The sequence below is a fragment of the Lissotriton helveticus genome, chromosome 12, assembly GCF_964261635.1.
Source record: "Lissotriton helveticus chromosome 12, aLisHel1.1, whole genome shotgun sequence".
NCBI lineage: Eukaryota > Metazoa > Chordata > Amphibia > Caudata > Salamandridae > Lissotriton > Lissotriton helveticus.
In genome coordinates, this window is record NC_136073.1 from 660809759 (window position 1) to 660828440 (window position 18682).

Sequence of the window (18682 nt, forward strand, 5' to 3'; positions counted from 1 at the left end):
ATAGCTGCAACCAAATGGAACAAATTGCCCGTGGCTCTCAGACTTATGGACTGCCACCTATCATTTAGGAAACAACTGAAAACCTTCCTTTTCCCTAAACCAGACTAAAATGATATTATCCATGACAACCCACCACTCATTATAGCTACTACAGCGCCGTGATATCCTACTCAGGATGATTGTTAGCGCTTTATAAGAAAAATAACATAACATAAAGCAAGCGAAAGCTGGGAGTGAACATTTTGGGTTGACCTCCTCGAGGCCTTGTCGGCCAACAACCAGGAGATCTTCTGGTGTTTAGATGGTGCTGGTGGCGCGAACTCTTGGATTCCTGCAGAGTCATCTATACTGCCCTGTGAGTCGGTTGCCCATTTTAGCAACCTTTACTCATGTATGCAAGCTATGGATTTGACCCCAAGTACTTCTGCTGTTGTACCTAATTGACCCGAGCCTTCTGCCCCTGCAGAGTTCCCTTTGATGAGACTGCTCTAGCGATTAAATCGCTGAAGCAAGGGAAGGCACCGGGCTTGGACAAAATCCCAGGCAACCTTTATAAATCTGATAGTAGCATGTGGGTCCTTTATGTTGATACCATCACCAATGCAATTGCTGCAGGGGCAGCGTTACCACCCACATGGAGGGGGGCTGAGATTGTTCCTGTTTTCAAGAAGGGGAGTCCAGGTTGTCCATCCAATGACCGCCCCATCAGCCGCCTGGATAATCTTCAGAAGGCTTTTTGCAAACAAATTCTGGAACAATTATTGGCATAAATAAATGACAACCATGTAATCTCCAACTTGCAAGCAGGATGGAAGACTAAGAGCAGCTCCGTTGACCATGTTTTCCTCTTTCTTCAAGTTAAGTGGAAAACAGTTGATATAGTGATGGTGAAATTTTTGTGGTGTTTGTCAACTTTCTTGTCGCTTTTGACCTGGTCCCCACATAAAAGCTATGGGAGATCCTGCGGGAGACAGGGGTCCAATGTGACTTGTTAAAGCTCCAATTATGCCTCCAAGAGGAGAACTATGCCAGGATTCGATGTGGGACTAAGGGGGAATTCACTGATCCAATTTGTGTGAATAAGGCCATCTGTGAGGGGTGTCCCTAGCTCCTACCCTTTTTCTTCTTTATATTAATAACTGTGTGAAATACTTAATTAATTGTATCAAGGATTCCCCTGCCCTTGCTGGGAAGGAAATCCCAGGACTCTTTCATGCTGATGATACACTTCTGCTGGCAAAAGTGAGGCTTGAGCCTCCAGTTAACACTTCTGTATATTTTGTGTCAGTTATGGTCTTGTCAAACTAAAATGATGGTTTGGAAAGAAGGTGAATAGTACTGTAAAATTGAATGATGAAGTACTGGAAAAGGTAACTGTTTTGACTATCTAGGGGTTTGACTGGCCAATTCTGGATCTTCGGCACTGCACAGTTCAGAAAGCTCCCACTCTGTAACCCACAGGATGGCCAAAAATGCTGAATGGCTCCCTAGCCTCCTCGTAACAGAAATGTATATGATGTAGGCATGAGGAGCGTCACTATACGAGGCGGGAATTTTGGATTATTGTAATCTGATTGTTTTACTCATCACAGTGAATAACTTTTTTTACGCTTTTACGGCGTTAGGAAAAGGAACTCCTTTACTGACCTTTTCGCTGGATCTTTGCATTGATTTGGTTACTGAATTGGTAGCCATGAGAAGGGGGAGTATTTGGACCAAGAGAGACAAAAATAAACAAAAAAGCCACTTACCTTGTGACCGCATCCCGCATCCCTGCTCTATCTCTCTTCCATGGGACTCTGCCCGAACACCAACCAGGAAGCACACCCAGGCTCCCCTGACCAATCACAACGCTGCAATGCAGCACAGTGATTGGCCTGAGCTCCGTGGTTCAGCGCTCAGCGAGGGAATGGGGGCCTGGGCATGTTCTCCATGCAGGCTTTAAAGCAGCCTGCATGGAGAACATGCAAAGTGTGCATGAGTGTGTGGCAGGCCCTAAAGGGCGGGTACTTGGAGTGGGCACACTGCTCCTCCCCTGCTCGGCTCTGAGAGCAGATCCGCCTGTCCACAAAGCAACTGGAAACAATAAAATGGTCAAAACAGATTATAATTTTTTTCCTTTCCTCACATTGCTCGAAAGCAGTGTGGCGACGCTTAGCGGAGGAGCCGCCACTGACATCACCCCAAGCCTGATGGGTACTCAACCAGGCCTGCAATCTCTTTAAACCCATCTGTGTTGCATTAAAGGCCACAAGAAGAAACACTCTGCACAGCTGGCCAAGTAGTTAACCACCTCAGTGGACAGTGATACACCAGCACTTTGCTTGCTGCCTTGCATGAACTTCTGTTAAATATGCCCCACGATTTTCAAGTAATTAGGTAAAAAATGTAATTCAAGTCTTAACAATTGAGCCGATTTTGTGAGTTATATAGCAAATATGCAACAATGCTCCTTGTGGGGGGAGACTAACTTTGTTGAAAAAATAGCAACATTCGCATTTTCATTAACATTATTTGTATTGTGGTAGGGTACAAGGGGGATTTGGGGGGCAGCCGACCACAGGGAGGTCTGACCCTCAGGTATTTTGGGGAGGTGGAGCAGTCGAACAACTGCTCGGGGTCGGGGCATTTTTTTATGCTGTCATTTTATGGTACCAGCCACCATTTTATCTTGGTGACACAGTGGCGGGTACCTGGTGGATAACATTTTTTCTAAAGATATTTGTAGTATCCTCACCTGCGGGGTTTTGATCGCGTCCATTGAGTTGGCCAGTAAGGGCAAGTTGGCTATAGCACCGAGGTTTCTGATGGTGCAGTGCATGGTTATGAGGCGGCTGACTGGTCGTGTCGGCGGCATTGGTCATTTCACCATGGCGTTGTCCCCCCTTAACGACAGTGATCCAGGTAGGGGGGCAGGTCCACTCTGGCACCCGTAGAGTGGCCCCGTGAGGTCTCAGATGGCCTGTGGGTCTAGTTTTGCTGCGGGATGCCTTGGGCTCCCCGTATTTGGACAGAGATGGCAGGCTGTGGCACACCAGCATCTGGTGCGGCCAGGGGAAGGGGTAAGCCTCCAGCTCCACTTTGTGGCAGGACCACGTGGCCTCTTGGTAGTTGGTAGAGGCCTTGCAGTGTGTAAGGTGGATGGGGCTGCAACAGAAGTGTGTGCAGCCCCGGGCAAGGGGAGGAGAAAGGGAGGGAGTGCTCTGGGGAACACTAGAACTTTGAGTGGGCCGGGTCCTGCTGGCAGTTCAAAAAGCTGGTGCGGAGATCGCTCCCAATTGGGCTCTCTATTTTTGTCCACACCCTCGGATAGGGAGGGACTGGTAGGGGCCTGACAGAGGACATTCGGGGGACTAGAAGCTCAATTCCGCCTGAAGCTCAATTCCGATAAAACGGAGGTGGTTATCTTTGGCACTCTCTCACCAGCTTGGTCGGTAACTTGGTGGCCATCAGTTTTTGGCACCCCACCTTGCCCTACTTCTAAGGTCAGAAACCTAGGAGTTACCTTTGATGACCAGCTCAATTTTATGGCACATGCAAATAAGGTAGCGGCCTCTGCCCATTTTAAACTTAGAATGATAAGAAAAATCATTCCTTTTCTGCCGGACACGGCTGCCAAGACCCTGATTACTTCATTGGTCTTAACATCATTAGACTATTGTAACGGACTCTTTCTCAATGCACAATCTAGAGTCACAAAAAAGTTGCAGACAGTACAGAACGCGGCTGCACGCTTGTTGTCTAAACTGCCTAAATTCGCGCCCATTTCAGACACCTTGAGGACCTACCATTGGTTGACCATCCAAAACAGGATAAAGTTCAAATCACTGTGCACAGTTTACAAAGTGCTGCAGGATCAAGGGCCTCGCTTCCTCAAAGAACAACTACTACCTTATAACCCGGTCAGAAAGCTTCGATCCACATCACTTAATCAATTAGTGGTCCCACGTACCAGAACAGTCTCTTGGGGAGATCGCCGCTTTTCAGTTGCGGCTCCTAAAATCTGGAATACTCTGCCACCCCACATAAAGACCAGCTCTTCACTCCTACAGTTCCGAAAAAGATTGAAGACGTGGTTATTCAACCAATAACACGGCACACCATTCCGCATGAGCTTCACCACTGGGGAGAGACATTACTGTAGTCTACCGCCGAGACGCCTACGGGTATTCGTTCGCGCTTTATAAATGTCAGTAAATAAATAAATAAATAAATAGAGGGGTTTGGTGCAGCAGGCTCATGCCAAAAATGGGGTTGGTATGAGTATTGAGCTTAGGACAGTGTAGTTGGAGGCATTTGGTTTAGGGGGTACTAGCACATCGTGCCTGTAATTGCTTTCCCCAGGTTGACAGGGTAACTGGAGTGACAGACTCGAGCGAGCTTAGTGCGGTTTAGGGCCCCAAGAGGAAGAGATGGCGCAGCCCAAGCAGCCAGCTGGACGGTGACGGTGGGCAGCAAGTTCATCTCCCCAAATTGGTCTGGCGTTGCATCTGCGATGCTACACACTGGAGGGCTTAATACAACCCCCAGCAGACCGGCGAACAGGATGGGTCATCCTGCATCATTAGATAGCTTTTGCGGGCAGGGTACAGCTCCGAGCATAAGTTGGTTACAACCAATTCTGGTGGTGAAACATGACGTACGCATACGAGTGCCAGAAAATGTGGTAGGGGAATTGAGAGTGAAGATGAGATACAATAGCAGGTGCCAACTTGTTGCCAACAAGGATCTGGGTGGCTGAGGTACTATTAATCCACATGCCAGTGATATCGGAAGTGGTGAAACCCTGCGGCTCGAAGGCCCGGCGGGCCCCAGAGAAGGTACCGCCTATGGTGCCAGGTAGGCTGATGCAAGGCAGACATCGCAAAAGGGTATCTGTTAGAGGAGGCAATGGAGCCTCCTGGGAGTGGGGAGGCTCACCTAAATTGTACTAGCAGGGAGGCTTGCCTCATGTATGAGTGATACGGGTGGGGAGGCTTGCCTTAGTTGGCATTGATATGAGCGGGAAGGCCCATCGCAGAAAAGGTTGCTATGGAAGGACAGGAGTCTTGGTTCGGAAGGGCTCAACATGCAGACAGTTGCTTCACTGCGGGGGAATGGGGACCAACATCAGGAGGTACTTGGGACCATAGGGTAAGTGGAGTCAGTTTCGGAACAATATGGGTTACCCCTTCATGTTGCAGACAGGAGCGCAAGTTTAAAGACTGGGGGAGGGGCTCAAGGGACCAAGTGGCAGAGCCAGGGAAGACAGGCATAAGGGGATAGGGAGTAATTACCTTATATGGGGCATCCAAGGCCATTGGGGCTCACCACATGTTGCTACTAAGGGGAACACAAGAAAAAGGGAGTGAGAGGAGACACAAAGTATTACCTAAGGAGCTATGGTCCAAGAATGGGTCAAAAGAGGATGAATTTGGGGGCGTGGCTAGCAGTCGAGAAACATGGCCGCAGCCTAGAGAGGCTCCGGGCTCCCACTACAGAGCCCAGACAATCCGATTAATAATCCGCGACCTTAGTGACCCCAAAACTCATGGGTTCATGGTGGAAAGTGAGCGGCACCTTCAGATGCTGATTGCAGCGATCTACGACTTTGCCAGTGGCCGAGGCGAGTGCTGAAGCGCTCGGCCTAATGAGATGCAACAGCCGGGACCCACAGTGGTAGAAGTGCCTGGGAGTGTGCGATTGCGTGCCGGATCGGAGGTGGGCGGAGGTGCCGGTGGTCCGGGGTCTCCCCCCCCTTCCCTCCATCTATCCTTGGGGAGCTGGTGAGTGATGGCGGCACAAAACAGGCCCGGCAGCCCGGCGCAAAGACCGGTGGGAACCCCCTGGTGGGATTTCAAGTGATCGGCTCAGTGGCCAGGGCACAACTTGAGACGGACCCCTCCTGCCGCCATTACGGGGGCGAGTGCGCTGCGGACCACGCCCCGGTGCCTGACACATTGCAGCTGGCTTGGTGGCGGCAGGAACAACGCAGAATAACGACCCAGGAGGAGACAGCAGTACCGAGGGGCACAACGCTCCCCCTCCCTCTTCCCTGGCCTATAGTTAGCAGTGGAAGGCTAACACTCGTGGAGCGGCCTGGCAAGGGGAGACATGCGCACCGGAGACAATATGATGGCGCGAACATAGCAGGAGCCCCAATTGATAGGAGTGGCGAACTGTTGGACCCCCCCTGACTGCCCCTTTCGTGACTGTAAGTACCAATCGCGGGCATGAACTGTATATATACCTAAACAAGGGCACTCGGGGTAGGTTAGATAAAGCGTCGACAACCTCCCACACGCTCCTGCGGCTTGAACCACCAGCGCAGTGAGGGATCTCCACTGAGCAATCATCCCCGGGGGCACCGATCCGATCTGCAGGTTCATCTCACATACCTACCCGGCCTAAAATCTCCTACTGCCTTCAATAGCCTGTTCGCACGACCAGACACCCACCTGACCTTCTGCGGAGTAACACCTTTATTGAACACCTAACTTCCTACATTAATTGCAAGCTCCCCCTCCCCAGAGAACAGGACATACCCGCACTCCCTGCTTTGGAACGCTACGGTGCATTATCCTGTGGACACCGACTGTTCAGTGTCCTGCCTCAAGTGCATACCACCCCCTCCACCGCCACCAAGAGCGGCAGAAACGCGAAAGGGGCCAATCAGACGAAACTGGACAAATTTGCATACACCAAATCAAAAGGGGAAGCGCATTACAAGGAGGTCCCTTCATCCGCAGGGGCTGCAGGGGGAGACGGGCAGGAGGTCACTCTGCAAGATATAATGGCAACATTGACTAAGGTGGATTCTAGGATTGGGACTCTCGCGATTGATCTGGCATTGATCCGCGCTGACTTCAGAAAACTATCCGCCAAAATATCGGACGTAGAGACTACAACAGAAGCCCTCTCCTCAGACACTTCCGCCATAAAGATGCAGGTAAATCAGCTGGAGGAGGATAATACATTTCTAAAGGCCCGCCTCGAGGATCAGGAAGGGTGCTCAAGGCGGAATAACATTTGCCTAATTGGCGTGCCGGAAGCGGCAGGGGTACCGGCCCTCAACCTCTTTGTGGAGGATCTGGTAACAACTCACCTCCAACCGCGGGGGTTATCAAACTTCTTCTCTGTAGAAAGGGCACATCGGGTCCCAGGAGGCAGACCGAAACCTGGAGCTGCCCCGCGCCCTATCCTGGCACGTGTATTCAACTTTCGGAACAGAGATGCAATCTTACAAGCGGCCCGGAAGGCTCCACCAATCCACATTGACAACGCCGCTATTACGATCTTCCCGGACTACACGGCGGCAGTCATGAAGCAACGCAGGGGATTCCTTGATGTGAACAAGGCCCTTCGGGAACGAGAGACAAAATACTCCATGCTCTTTCCAGCCAAACTGAGAATAGAATATGAGGGAAAAGTGTGGTTCTTCCTTACGCCCGAAGAGGCACAAGATTGGCAGGAGGGTTGGCGGAAGGTATCAAGACAGGGCCGCACTGGTCATCAAGTGCCGCGTCGCAACGAACAACAAGATGTAGTGGAACAGGAATGAGTGCAGGTCCTTCAACTCTGCTACGCTCATAAGGTGCAGCCAACATGGTGGCTGACTGAGGGAACTGTGCTCTTCTTCCTCAGACCTGGACCAGCATCGGTAACGCTGTTTGATTGTTATGTAGATGTATAACTGCGGACACATTTTGAAGTCATCCTACGGTATTTCTAGTTATGTTTGGTGGGGATATCCAGCTTAGCTGCAGTTTAAGGACACTTAAAAGACAATTCCTCATCAATTCTCTTCTGTTACATTCGACAGGGACACTGGGTCGCTGATAATGTTGTGATAAAAGGGCTCTGTGGGGGCGGGAACAGTTTTCTCTCTCCCCCTTCATTGTAGAGTGGGAATGGGTACCAATCGCTCTGCTATGTTGGGGTGGCAGGTAGTTGTGATTCTGTCAAGCAGGGAGGCAGGGTGGGGGGAGGACATGGCAAGGGGGTTTCTGGGACTTGTTCAAAGTTTTGCTGTTTTATGTCACACATGATGACTTGGATGGCTGTAGACGCACTAAGGCTGCACTGTCGATCTAAATTTTACAACGCTGTAATTTGTTTTCATTACCTATGCTTACACAAACCCAACAGGACGCTAATCAGCAATTGAATCAACTGAACCCGGGGACTTCATTGATTGAATGTGCTGACTTGGAATAAGCGGGGCTTGGGGGACAAGGTGAAAAGAAGTCTGGTTTTGCAATATTTAAAACGTTGCGCGCCAGCGGTGGCCCTCTTACAGGAGACGCACTTAGTAGGCTCTGCTTGCAAGGCCATGGATAGATGGGGTTACAAAATGGTGGCACACTCCAAGTTCTCCTACGGATCTAGAGGTGTGGGCATACTTATAAAGAAGCACTTCCCGCTCATAATACACCAGGCACGAGTAGATGACCAGGGCCGCTTCGCGGCAGTCACTTGCCAATGGGAAGGGAAACTGTTTACTCTAGTCTCGGTATATGTCCCACCATCCTTACATGCACTAGCACATTCTGCACTTACTGCATTCCTGCTAGCTTTGCCGAATGCGACTCTGGTGATTGGAGACGACTTTAATGATATAGTGAAGGCGCCATAGATAGGCACCCCATTAAACCGAATGTGTCGAGTGGTCGTCGTATGACTGGGCTTATAGAGGCCTTGGGGCTCACAGACGCATGGAGATACAGGCACCCAAATTCTAAACAATACACCTTTCACTCAGGGGTTCATAACTGCCTCACACGCATTGACTACTTCCTGGTCTCAGCGGATCGCTTGGGGGGATAGAAGAGGTGGACATTCGCCCCAGGGGTATCTCAGATCACTCACCGATACTGTTGTCATATACACGCCATCAGACTCTTAGGCGCCGTATGTTCCCCATTCATCCTAGTTATTTGCACATACCTGGGGTACTAAAGGGGCTTATAGACACCACTAAAAACTTCTTTCAAGAGAACACAGAGTAAGTGGAATCACCCAGCATTTTGTGGGAAGCATATAAAACAGTTGTGCGTGGGCAAGCTATAGCATCTATTACTGGGCATAAGCGGGAAAAACGGGCTGAACTGGACAGTATAGAATCAGACCTAGATGATGCAATGGTTCAACATGCAGCACACCTGACGCCTCATACTGCACAAAGAGTGCACCTTAAGCAAAGCGAGTTGTGGCGTACCAGAGGGAAATGATCAATGTCAGACTTCAGGCCACACGCCACAGGGTGTACGAACTAGGGGATAAGACGGGCAAGATGCTAGCATCGCTAGATAAAAAGGAAAAAGAAGACAGGGTGATTGCGCAACTACGTACGTCCGCTGGTTCTTTGGTAACTGCTCCCAATGATATAGTGACCGTGTTAGCTGACCATTTTGAGCAAGTATATGCCTCTCGCTCCACATTTGAGGAAGCGCATGGATACATCAAATATATTGCCATGACAAGGCTCACACCGGAGACGGCACTACTTTTAGAAGCCGACTCTTCGGTCTAGGAGGTGCAGACGGCTATTAGCTCTCTCGCGTCGGGTAAAGCAGTGGGACCAAACGGATTCCCAATCGAACTGTATAAGCAAACTGTGCAAGTACTGGCCCCCTTCCTCCTGAACATGTTTCAGGACAGTCTTGAGGCTGGAGAATTGCCATGCGATCAGCGGTTGGCCACAATTATAGCCATCCCTAAGCCAGGCAAACCCCCGGTGGACTGTAGTTCCTACCGCCCAATCTCTTTGCTTAACGCTGATCCTAAGATACTGGCCAAACTGCTGGCGATGCAGTTGACCCGCCACCTTTCGTTTCTTATAAGTCCTGACCAGTCCGGATTCATGCCTCAGCGCAGTACAGCACTCAACTTAAGGCGGTTACATACGGTGTTGGCTCGGCAGTCATACATTCAGGAACCCACGATCATTCTCTCGCTCGACGCCAGTATGGCGTTTGATACGGTGGAGTGGCTGTATTTGTTTGCGGCGCTGCAACATCTGGGCTTCGGCCCAAAATTCTGTGCCTGTATTTGCCTGTTATATAATAACCCCCTAGAGCATGTGGCGGCCAATGGACACATTTCGAAGGACTTCCCACTATCTCCGGGGACACGACAGGGATGTCCACTATCCCCCTTGTTGTTTGCGCTGGTTCCAGAGCCGCTCGCGGCGTGGCTTAGATGGGAGCCCTCCATTCCTGGGATTTGGTGGACTCACACCTGGGAAGATCGCATATCATTGTATGCTGATGATGTGTTGCTATATTTAACCTCCCCCAGAAAATCCATTATGGAGCTATTGAACGTGTGAGAGAAATTCGGTAGAGTCTCCGGATGCACCATTAATTGGTCCAAATCCATCCTCTATGTACTGACCAGTCCGCCACCACTATTACCTGGGGACTGCCCATTGCGGGTCACTGGCAACACCTTTAAATACCTGGGCATTTATGTGATGCCTGACTCCAACGAGTTCTATGTAAAGAACTTAAGGCCTCAATTAGACCGCTTTAAATGTGTGTGGCGATATGGCGTAATCTCCCCATCACATTATTGGGGAAGGCGGCACTCTACAAAATGATGGCGCTCCCACGTTTTTTATATGTCCTTGAAAACACTCCGTTTCTAGTCCCGCAGGCCTACTTCAAAGCCATAGCTGCTGAAGTTTCCAGTCTCCTACGGGGAAACAAACTGGCACGGATTGCCCAGGACAAACTGGTGCGCAGCTGGTACGATGGGAGGATAGGGCTTCCAAACGTGCAGCTGTACTACTGGGCGCACATCTCAAAATAATCAACTACTGGTTACATGCTCCACAGAATGAGCCGGCGTACCAAGCAGACAGGCAAAACGTAGAAGGGAAGGGACTGATGGCGAATCTATACAGAAAGCGTAAGCCCGCAGGACTGATTGGGCCTACGGCACACACAATTCATATATGGTACCAGGCACAGGCCCGATTAAAATGCGTAGGATCTATCACACAAATGACACCGTTGTGGGACTCACAAAGGTTGGGGTGCCTTCGCAGGAGTAAAGGGTTCCAAAATGGGGACAATATTGGTCTTTCTGTAGTGGGGGATCTTTGGAAGAAGGGGGCGGTGGTTGACTTTGTACACTTGCAAGCCCAATACGGCGTAGCACAGACGGAGAAGTTTAGATACTTCCAAATCCGACACGCCATTCAGACAACCATACCACCGGGCACTTCTTTACAGGAGGCTACCCCATTGGAGGATAGACTCTTGACGGCACACATGACGAATAGGGCGACATCCTTGACGTACCGTAAACTTGTCAACAATCTGCCAGACCCGACATCCAAGCTGAGACAGACCTGGTCCCGGGACGTGGGCGACTTTGATGACTCAGAATGGCAAGAAGCCCTGTCCTCACCCCGTGAGACGGCTATACCCTCTAGGCTCCGGCTGGTCCAACTTAAGGTGCTGCACCGCACGTACCACAGTAGAACAACACTTTATGTAATTGGGACAGCCCAACATAGATACTGCCTGCGCAAATGTGGGGAGGAAGGTACATTTTACCACACTATCTGGGACTGTTCACGCATCGGAGCATACTGGGCCAAGGTAATGCGCACTATTTTTATTTTTTATTTTATTTTGAGAGTTTTATACAGCGCGAACAAGATCTTTGCAGATATCAGAGCGCTTTACAAAAAACAAAAACAAGGGATAAGAAAAACAAGCAGGTATTGAACAAAATCTCTGATCACAGAATAAACGAAGGTAAATAAAAGGGCATCTAAAAGGGGGGAAGTTACTTCGAGGAGCATACTAACTCAAACAGATACAGATAATACAAAGGTGCAAAAATATCCAGGGTCAATGTTCAAGTGAATTTAGCCATGAGGATAGCTTTTACTTCCTTCTTGAAAAATGCAGTGGAGGAGATAAGTCTGGTTTCTGGGGGGACTGCATTCCAGATCCTGGGTGCCATTCCTGAAAAGGAGCGTTTATACGTTTTTTCCTTCCGGAATCTTCGAGGTTTCAGAAGAAGATTTTTTGTGCTTCTAGTGTTTCTTGAGCCACCTGAGATGGTCAGCTTCTGAGTGAGGTAGCTGGGTGAGTTATGGTGTACAGCCCTGTGAGTCATACAGGTGATTTTCAAATGGATTCTGGCTTCGAAAGGCAGCCAGTTCAGGGATCTCAGGTTAGGGGACATATGTGAGCGTTTTTTTGATCCAGCGATGAGTCTCGCAGCAGAGTTCAGTGAGGCTTTTAGGGGTGCGGTTGTTGATAGGGGGAGTCCGCAGAGGGCGACGCTTCCGTAGTCTATCCGAGGAATGACTAGGGCTTGTACTGCAGTTTGGAAGTCTTTAGCTGGAAGGAAAGGTTTAAGTTTCCTCAGAGAATTTATTTGGAAGTTAGCTCCCTTTATTGCCTTGCTGATATGGTGTTGCATATTGAGGTTGGTGTCCAGGGTTATGCCAAGGGATTTCGCGGAGTCCACGATGGTAGGTTGGATGTTGAGTGCAGTTAGATGTTTAAGCCAAGTTTGAGTGGTGGAGATTTTTGCGGGAGGTGTGATCAGAAGGAACTCAGTTTTCAGAGCATTAAGTTTGAGGTGATTTTCGGCCAGCCATGTTTGGGTGTTTCTGAGCGTTGAGTTCAGCAAATTGATGTCTTCGGGGGATTGTAATTTGAGATAGAGCTGGGTGTCGTCAGCATACATATGAAAGTGTACATTGGATGCTTGTAACAAGGTGGAGAGAGGCTCCATGAATAGGTTGAACAGTGTTGGGGATAGGGAAGAGCCTTGTGGGACGCCTAATGTAACAGGCATAGGTGAGGACATCAAGTTGTTGCTCTTGAATTTCTGTGATCTGTTATGCAGAAAGGAGGTAAACCACTTGAGAACGGTCCCTGATAGACCCATTCTGGTATTTAACAGCTCGAGTAAGTTCTCGTGTTTGACAGTGTCAAATGCTGAGGAGAGATCAAGTAAGATGAGGAGGCAGGTATCGTTCTGATCTAGGATTTGGAGGGCGTCATCAATTATGTGTGTCATAGCTGTCTCTGTGCTGTGACCTGATCGGAAGCCTGATTGATGAGGGTTGAGGAGGTCAAACTGTTCAATGTGTTTTGTTAGCTGGAGTTGTACGCATTTTCCAACAGTTTGGCCAGGGTGGGGATATTGGAAATAGGACGGTAGTTGTTTAGGTCCGTGGGGTCAGCTGTTGGTTTCTTGATAATAGGTGTGACTTGACCCACTTTGAGGTAGTCGGGGATGAGTCCTTGTTGAAGTGAGCTGTTAACAATTTTGGTCCACAGTGGGAGGAGCAGAGGGATGAAGTCTTATACAGCGTTAGCTGGAAGGGGGTCTGTGAGGTGATTAGAAGGTTTCAGGATGCTGAGCAGTTTGCCAATTGTTTCTTCTGAGTAGGTGTCAAATGAGGACCATGCGGCATTGTTTTTTGTTTCAGTGGGTGTTATGCTGTGTAGACTAGAGTAAAGGCTAAGGTCTTTTAGGAGATCAATCCTGATGTTGTCGGTCTTTAGGGTAAAGAAGGCTGAGAAGGCTTCACAGGATGGTGTATCGAGCAATGAGGTATGTCATTGTTTGGGCTGTTCCTTGGATTGTGTTTTGATTAGCTCAAACAATTTCCTCGGTCAGTTTTTTGCTTGGTCTAGCTGGCGGCTAAAGAAGTTTGATTTTGAGCGTTTGATTTTCCTAAAGTAGGCATTTCTCTTTTTCTTAAGAGCTTTAAGGTGCAATGCCAAAGGGGCTGATCTCCAGGTGCGCTCTGCAAGTCGCATGGCACGTCTATCATCGTTGAGTCTGCTATCGTACCAGGGGTTAGAGATCTTAGTGGGGACTCTCTTTAGTTGTAGGGGGGCTGCCTCATTGATGATAGTGGTCATAGTGTTGAGGTAGTGGTCGGTCAACGCATGAACGTCTGAGGCGCCGGTAGGGGGAAGGAGGAGATTGCAGCTGGAGGAAGGTAACGAGTTTAGGTTGAGTTTCTTCAGGTCTCTTTTCCAGGTCTTGGATTTGGTGGGTTGAACTGAGTTAAGTTTGACTTTTTCATTGATGAAGAATGTGATAATGTGGTGGTCTGACCAGTCACAGGGTTGTATTGATTCCAGTGGGTGGAATCCTCTTTGGAGATGATAAGGTCGAGGATAGAGCCCTTGTCATGGGTGGGGCTATTGCATATTTGGATGAGGTCAAGAGCGTTGAGGAAGTTTTTGAAACTATTTACCAACGCGTCATTGTGATCGTTCCAGTGGAGGTTAAAATCTCTAAGGAAAATTTGAGAGTTTTGATGACCGGAGTTGGTTGTGATCATGTCCATGAGTTGTTGGGTGAAGATGAGGTTGTCCCCCGGTGGATGGTAAATGATATGCAGAGAGCATACAGGTTTGCCCATGCTAATGACATCGAGGCAGATGTATTCACATGAGGTGAGAGTGGGGGAAGTGATTCTAGTAATGGAGAGGTTGTTCCTATAAATGCAAGCGATTCCACTACCTGCCTTGGCAGTCCTGTCAAGTCTAATGATGTGATAGTTGGGTGGAACTAGAATGTCAATGATTGGTGTAGAAGATTCTGTAAACCAAGTTTCAGTGAGGATGATTAGGTCAAGGTCCAGTGTTTCTATGAGATCAGCAATGTCGGAGGAGTGTCAATGAGCCGATCTGCAGTTTAGTAATGTGCACTTGAGCCGTGGGGTGATAAGGGAGGTGGAGGGTTCTATAATGAGGGGGACTTTTTTAAGGTTGATAGGGACGGAGCCTCTGTTGCTGTGTGTCGAGGGCCTGAGAGGGTTTGATTGAATTGTGGGGATGGGCAGGTGTGTGTTGGTTATGTGATTTTGGGGAGTGGGGTCATATGAGTGGAGGAGGGTGCGTATGTCGTACTCCGAGAGTGGATTGCTGGTACGTTGTGGGCGGGTGGTGTGTTTATGAGCGGGGGTAGGGGTCCAGTGAGGGGAGTTTTGTGTGAGGGGGTGAGTAGGATGGGTGTGTGACTTGTTGGGAGGGGAAGTAGTGGTGGGTAGGGTGTGTCTGGGGTGTACACAGAGTAGCTCTTTGAAGGTGTGAAGGTCCTCTTTGATTTGGAGGAGGGTGGACATGATCTTGTCCAACATTGGATTGGGAAGGGGGTCGAGGGAGGTCGCTGAAGGTGAGTAAGTATCATGGGTATTGGAGTGGGGGGGAGGGGTGTGGTGTTAGTGCAGAGGTTGGTTGTATTAGTGATGGGGTTATTGGTCGGGGGAGGGGTGTAGAAGGATTAGTGGGGGGGTTGGAGTTGTTGGGGGGGTAAGAGGAATGGGTGATAGGGAGTTTGGGGGATGAGTGTAGGTTCGGGGTGGTGGGGGTGAAGGTGTGGAAGTGGGGTCTGAGTATGGGGGGGGTGATGGTCCTAGGGTGGGAGATGGTCCTGTTGTGGGGAGGAGGAGATGAGTTAAGGGAGGTGGGGGGTTCAGAGAGTCCAGCTGGTAACGGAAAGGGGGGGTTAGGGTGGAGGGCAAGGGGAGTGGGGGTGGGTTGAATGAGAGAGGAGGAACGATTGACGCCTGGGGTAGAGGGGTGTGGGGTTATAGTGAGGGGTGGGTGGATGATTGGGATACTGGGGGTGGGGGGGCGAGGTGTGTCGATCTGATGTTGTGCTAGGTTACTGGGGGGAGGGCGGAGGGGTGTGTTGTTCTGATGCTGTGTAGGGTTAGGAGGAGAGAAGGGGGGTGATGATAGGTGGTTAGTGGTAGGAAGTGCTATGGAGTCAAGGGTGTTGGGGTTGGGGTTGGAGGTGAGATGGGTGTGTGTCAGAGGGTTGGAGATATGTTCTTTGAAAGTGGGGAACAGGTTGTCGAATAGGTCAAGGTTCCTGTCTGTGGATTGCGTTAGGATAATACCATTGTTGTAGATAGTGATGGTTGCTCTCGATGGGAAGAGTTGGGATGGTGCGGTGGAAAGTGTTAGGCCATGGGCGGATTTCCTAGTGGCGGAGATGGTGAGTAGGGTGAGGAACATTTTTCTCCATTGTGCTCTTCGTGGAGTGTAGAAGATAATGTCAGTGCTCTTGGCTCCATTGTTAAGTGAGAAATAAGAGTCCACGAAGGGGGTTTCAGGATGGGATTTCAAGAAGTTATGTTTAAAACGTTTGGCGTTTTTTTGGGGGAGCTCGGGGGGGTTATTGATTTTATAAGTGTGCATGCCAGTGGGTTCCATGTTGTGGGTAGAGGTGTAGAGGGGTGAAGGAGGTAGTGTTGGTAGGTGTAGAAACAGAACGATAGTAAGTGTGAGTAAAGTGAGGGAGGAAAGACTAAAGAGTATGTATGAAAGAGAGAGATATTGACTATCTCCCAGACAATAGAAATCTCGCTCTTACCAGAGCAGAGGCGCTGCCAGCTGAATGTGTGGGAACCGAATGACCTCAATCACCAAGAACAAGATTGGGCTATGCTTGGTATAACGATGGCGAAATGTAACATTGCTATGTTGTGGAGGTCAGAAGTACTGCCTACGCTCCAAAAATGGTGCAGGGATATGGACGAAGCGATGGTGGCAGAAAAGGTGGTTTTTATCCATCGCGGATGCCCTCGAAAGTGGGAAAAGGTATGGGGGCCTGGAACAAATTTAGGGGATACATCTGTGACCCCCCAGAAATTGTCTCGGAGGGTGTTTCCCCGTGAAGGGGCGGTAATGTCATGGGGGGTTGTGGGAGGGGATCATATTTATGGGTTTCCTTGTATAATCTGTGGGTATGACATGATGTAGTGTTGCCTTACTGATCTAATGTGATTGCAGGCAGTAATGAATCTTTGGTGAATGTAATTTTGCCCGGATTTCAAATCAATAAAAATATTATAAAAAAAAAAAGGACGAATTTGAGCTGTACAAAAGGCTGTAGCTGCCAACATTTTTAGAGATGTGGACTGCGCAGTTTTATCTATGCTAGAGTGTTCTGTAAAGTCCTCGGACAGTTGCACTAATTTCACAGATAGACATCACCAGAAATCCCAAATAAATTATGGCGGTTACGCATGGGCGGGGTAGGATCACGAACACAGGGCTCCTAGCCTATTATCCAGTGGCACATTTGGGAGACATTGACCGTGGTTATGGTACCATAACATGGGACCAGCTAAGTTGGTGAAACTATTTTACAGCTATAGGTACATAGTTTGTATACCAGTCATTCCAGGGGCGCACCAACCCGGGAGGGGTAGGGGTGTTCTGCAAAGGAGGGCCTGGTCAATTTGGAGCTTTTTGGGATTGCAATGAAGGGCACTAGACGACGAAGCATTATAAAGCTTGACATGAACATTACAAAGGCGCAGACATACATGCATGGGCACATGGCAGGGGACCGGGGTCGATCCAGTGGCCCAGCAAGACATGGGCAGTTCTAGTTTTTTCACTCCACAGACAGGGAGGGGAGGCCTGGGTCTGGAGGTAAAGGCTCTTATGCCAGTCAAGATGGACAGATTGGAATTTGGGCTTTCCTACTATTAATGGAAGGAAGACACAAGGCTATGGTTACAAGGTTTTCCATGGGGTTTCAGTCTTACAGGAAGGCCCGAGAGTGCTACACTGGGCAGCTACCTTGCAATCAGCGAGCTCGCATAGGCGGGTTGTGATAGGCAAAGTGGGCAAAGAGATCCAATAAGGTAGGATGGTGTTGCTCCTTTGAGGCTTTTGTTCTAAAGTATGAAGCTCCCTAGTTGTGCCCCCCCTTTTTTGGAGGGGTGACAAAGAGGAACAGGGGCAGTTAGGCTAGTACAATACCTTTTGGGGTCAGACGAATAGTCAGTCAATAAATCAGAGTGCTTCAGTATGTTCTTGCAATGGAGTTCAACATGGTGCAGGGGTCACAGGCGAATAACGCATTACTTGGATGACTTGATAGTTGAAAACAAACCCTCTGCTGCGGACTTCCAGCACAGGCTGGTGTGGCATCTTGGTGCTATACCTTTTAGACTGGAATGTTAGATACATCAGTGCCAGCAGCCTGCATAGAATGTTATGATTAGAAAGTATGCAGTTGAGGCTGAGTGGCTGCACTGGAAAGAGTTACCTGATGGATGGGATCCTTTCATCAATAAATCCATCTTAATACTCAGTTTCCTTTTCTGAGTCATATTTTACATTTGCCGACAAGGATGGGATATAAAGAAAGAAAGGATATCAACACTCATTATTTAAACAACTTTGAATGGATTTGAATGGACTTTCTACAAGAATCTGCACTCTTAAGGTACTGTGACTCACATTTTTTTTTCTTTTTGTGGCCGGATAACAGCTACTTATCCAGAAAGAAAAGAAGTCTCTTCATTTTTATTCATTGGCAGTATTTTGATGCCTTCTGCAATTAACAAGGATTTCATTGTGTTAAACCTCTTTGTGCTTGTGCTGACTGTTTTCAAGTCTTGGTGCAAGTTATAAGCAATCAAGAAAGTGAAAACTGTCCTTCTGATGAGATCTGTGTTGATGGGCATCAAGCCAGAGTCTTATTTGACTCTGGTGCCAAAATAACTATAGTTGCAAATGATTTTTATTTAAAGAATTTAGGAGACAAGACAGAATTATTTCACCCTGATATCAAACCTTTGGCCTATGGTGGCAAGCCTATCAAACTGCGTGGCTATTTCATGGGCCTCATCAATTATAAGGGAAGAATGACCACGACTAAGGTGTATGTGTCTCAAGAAGAGGAC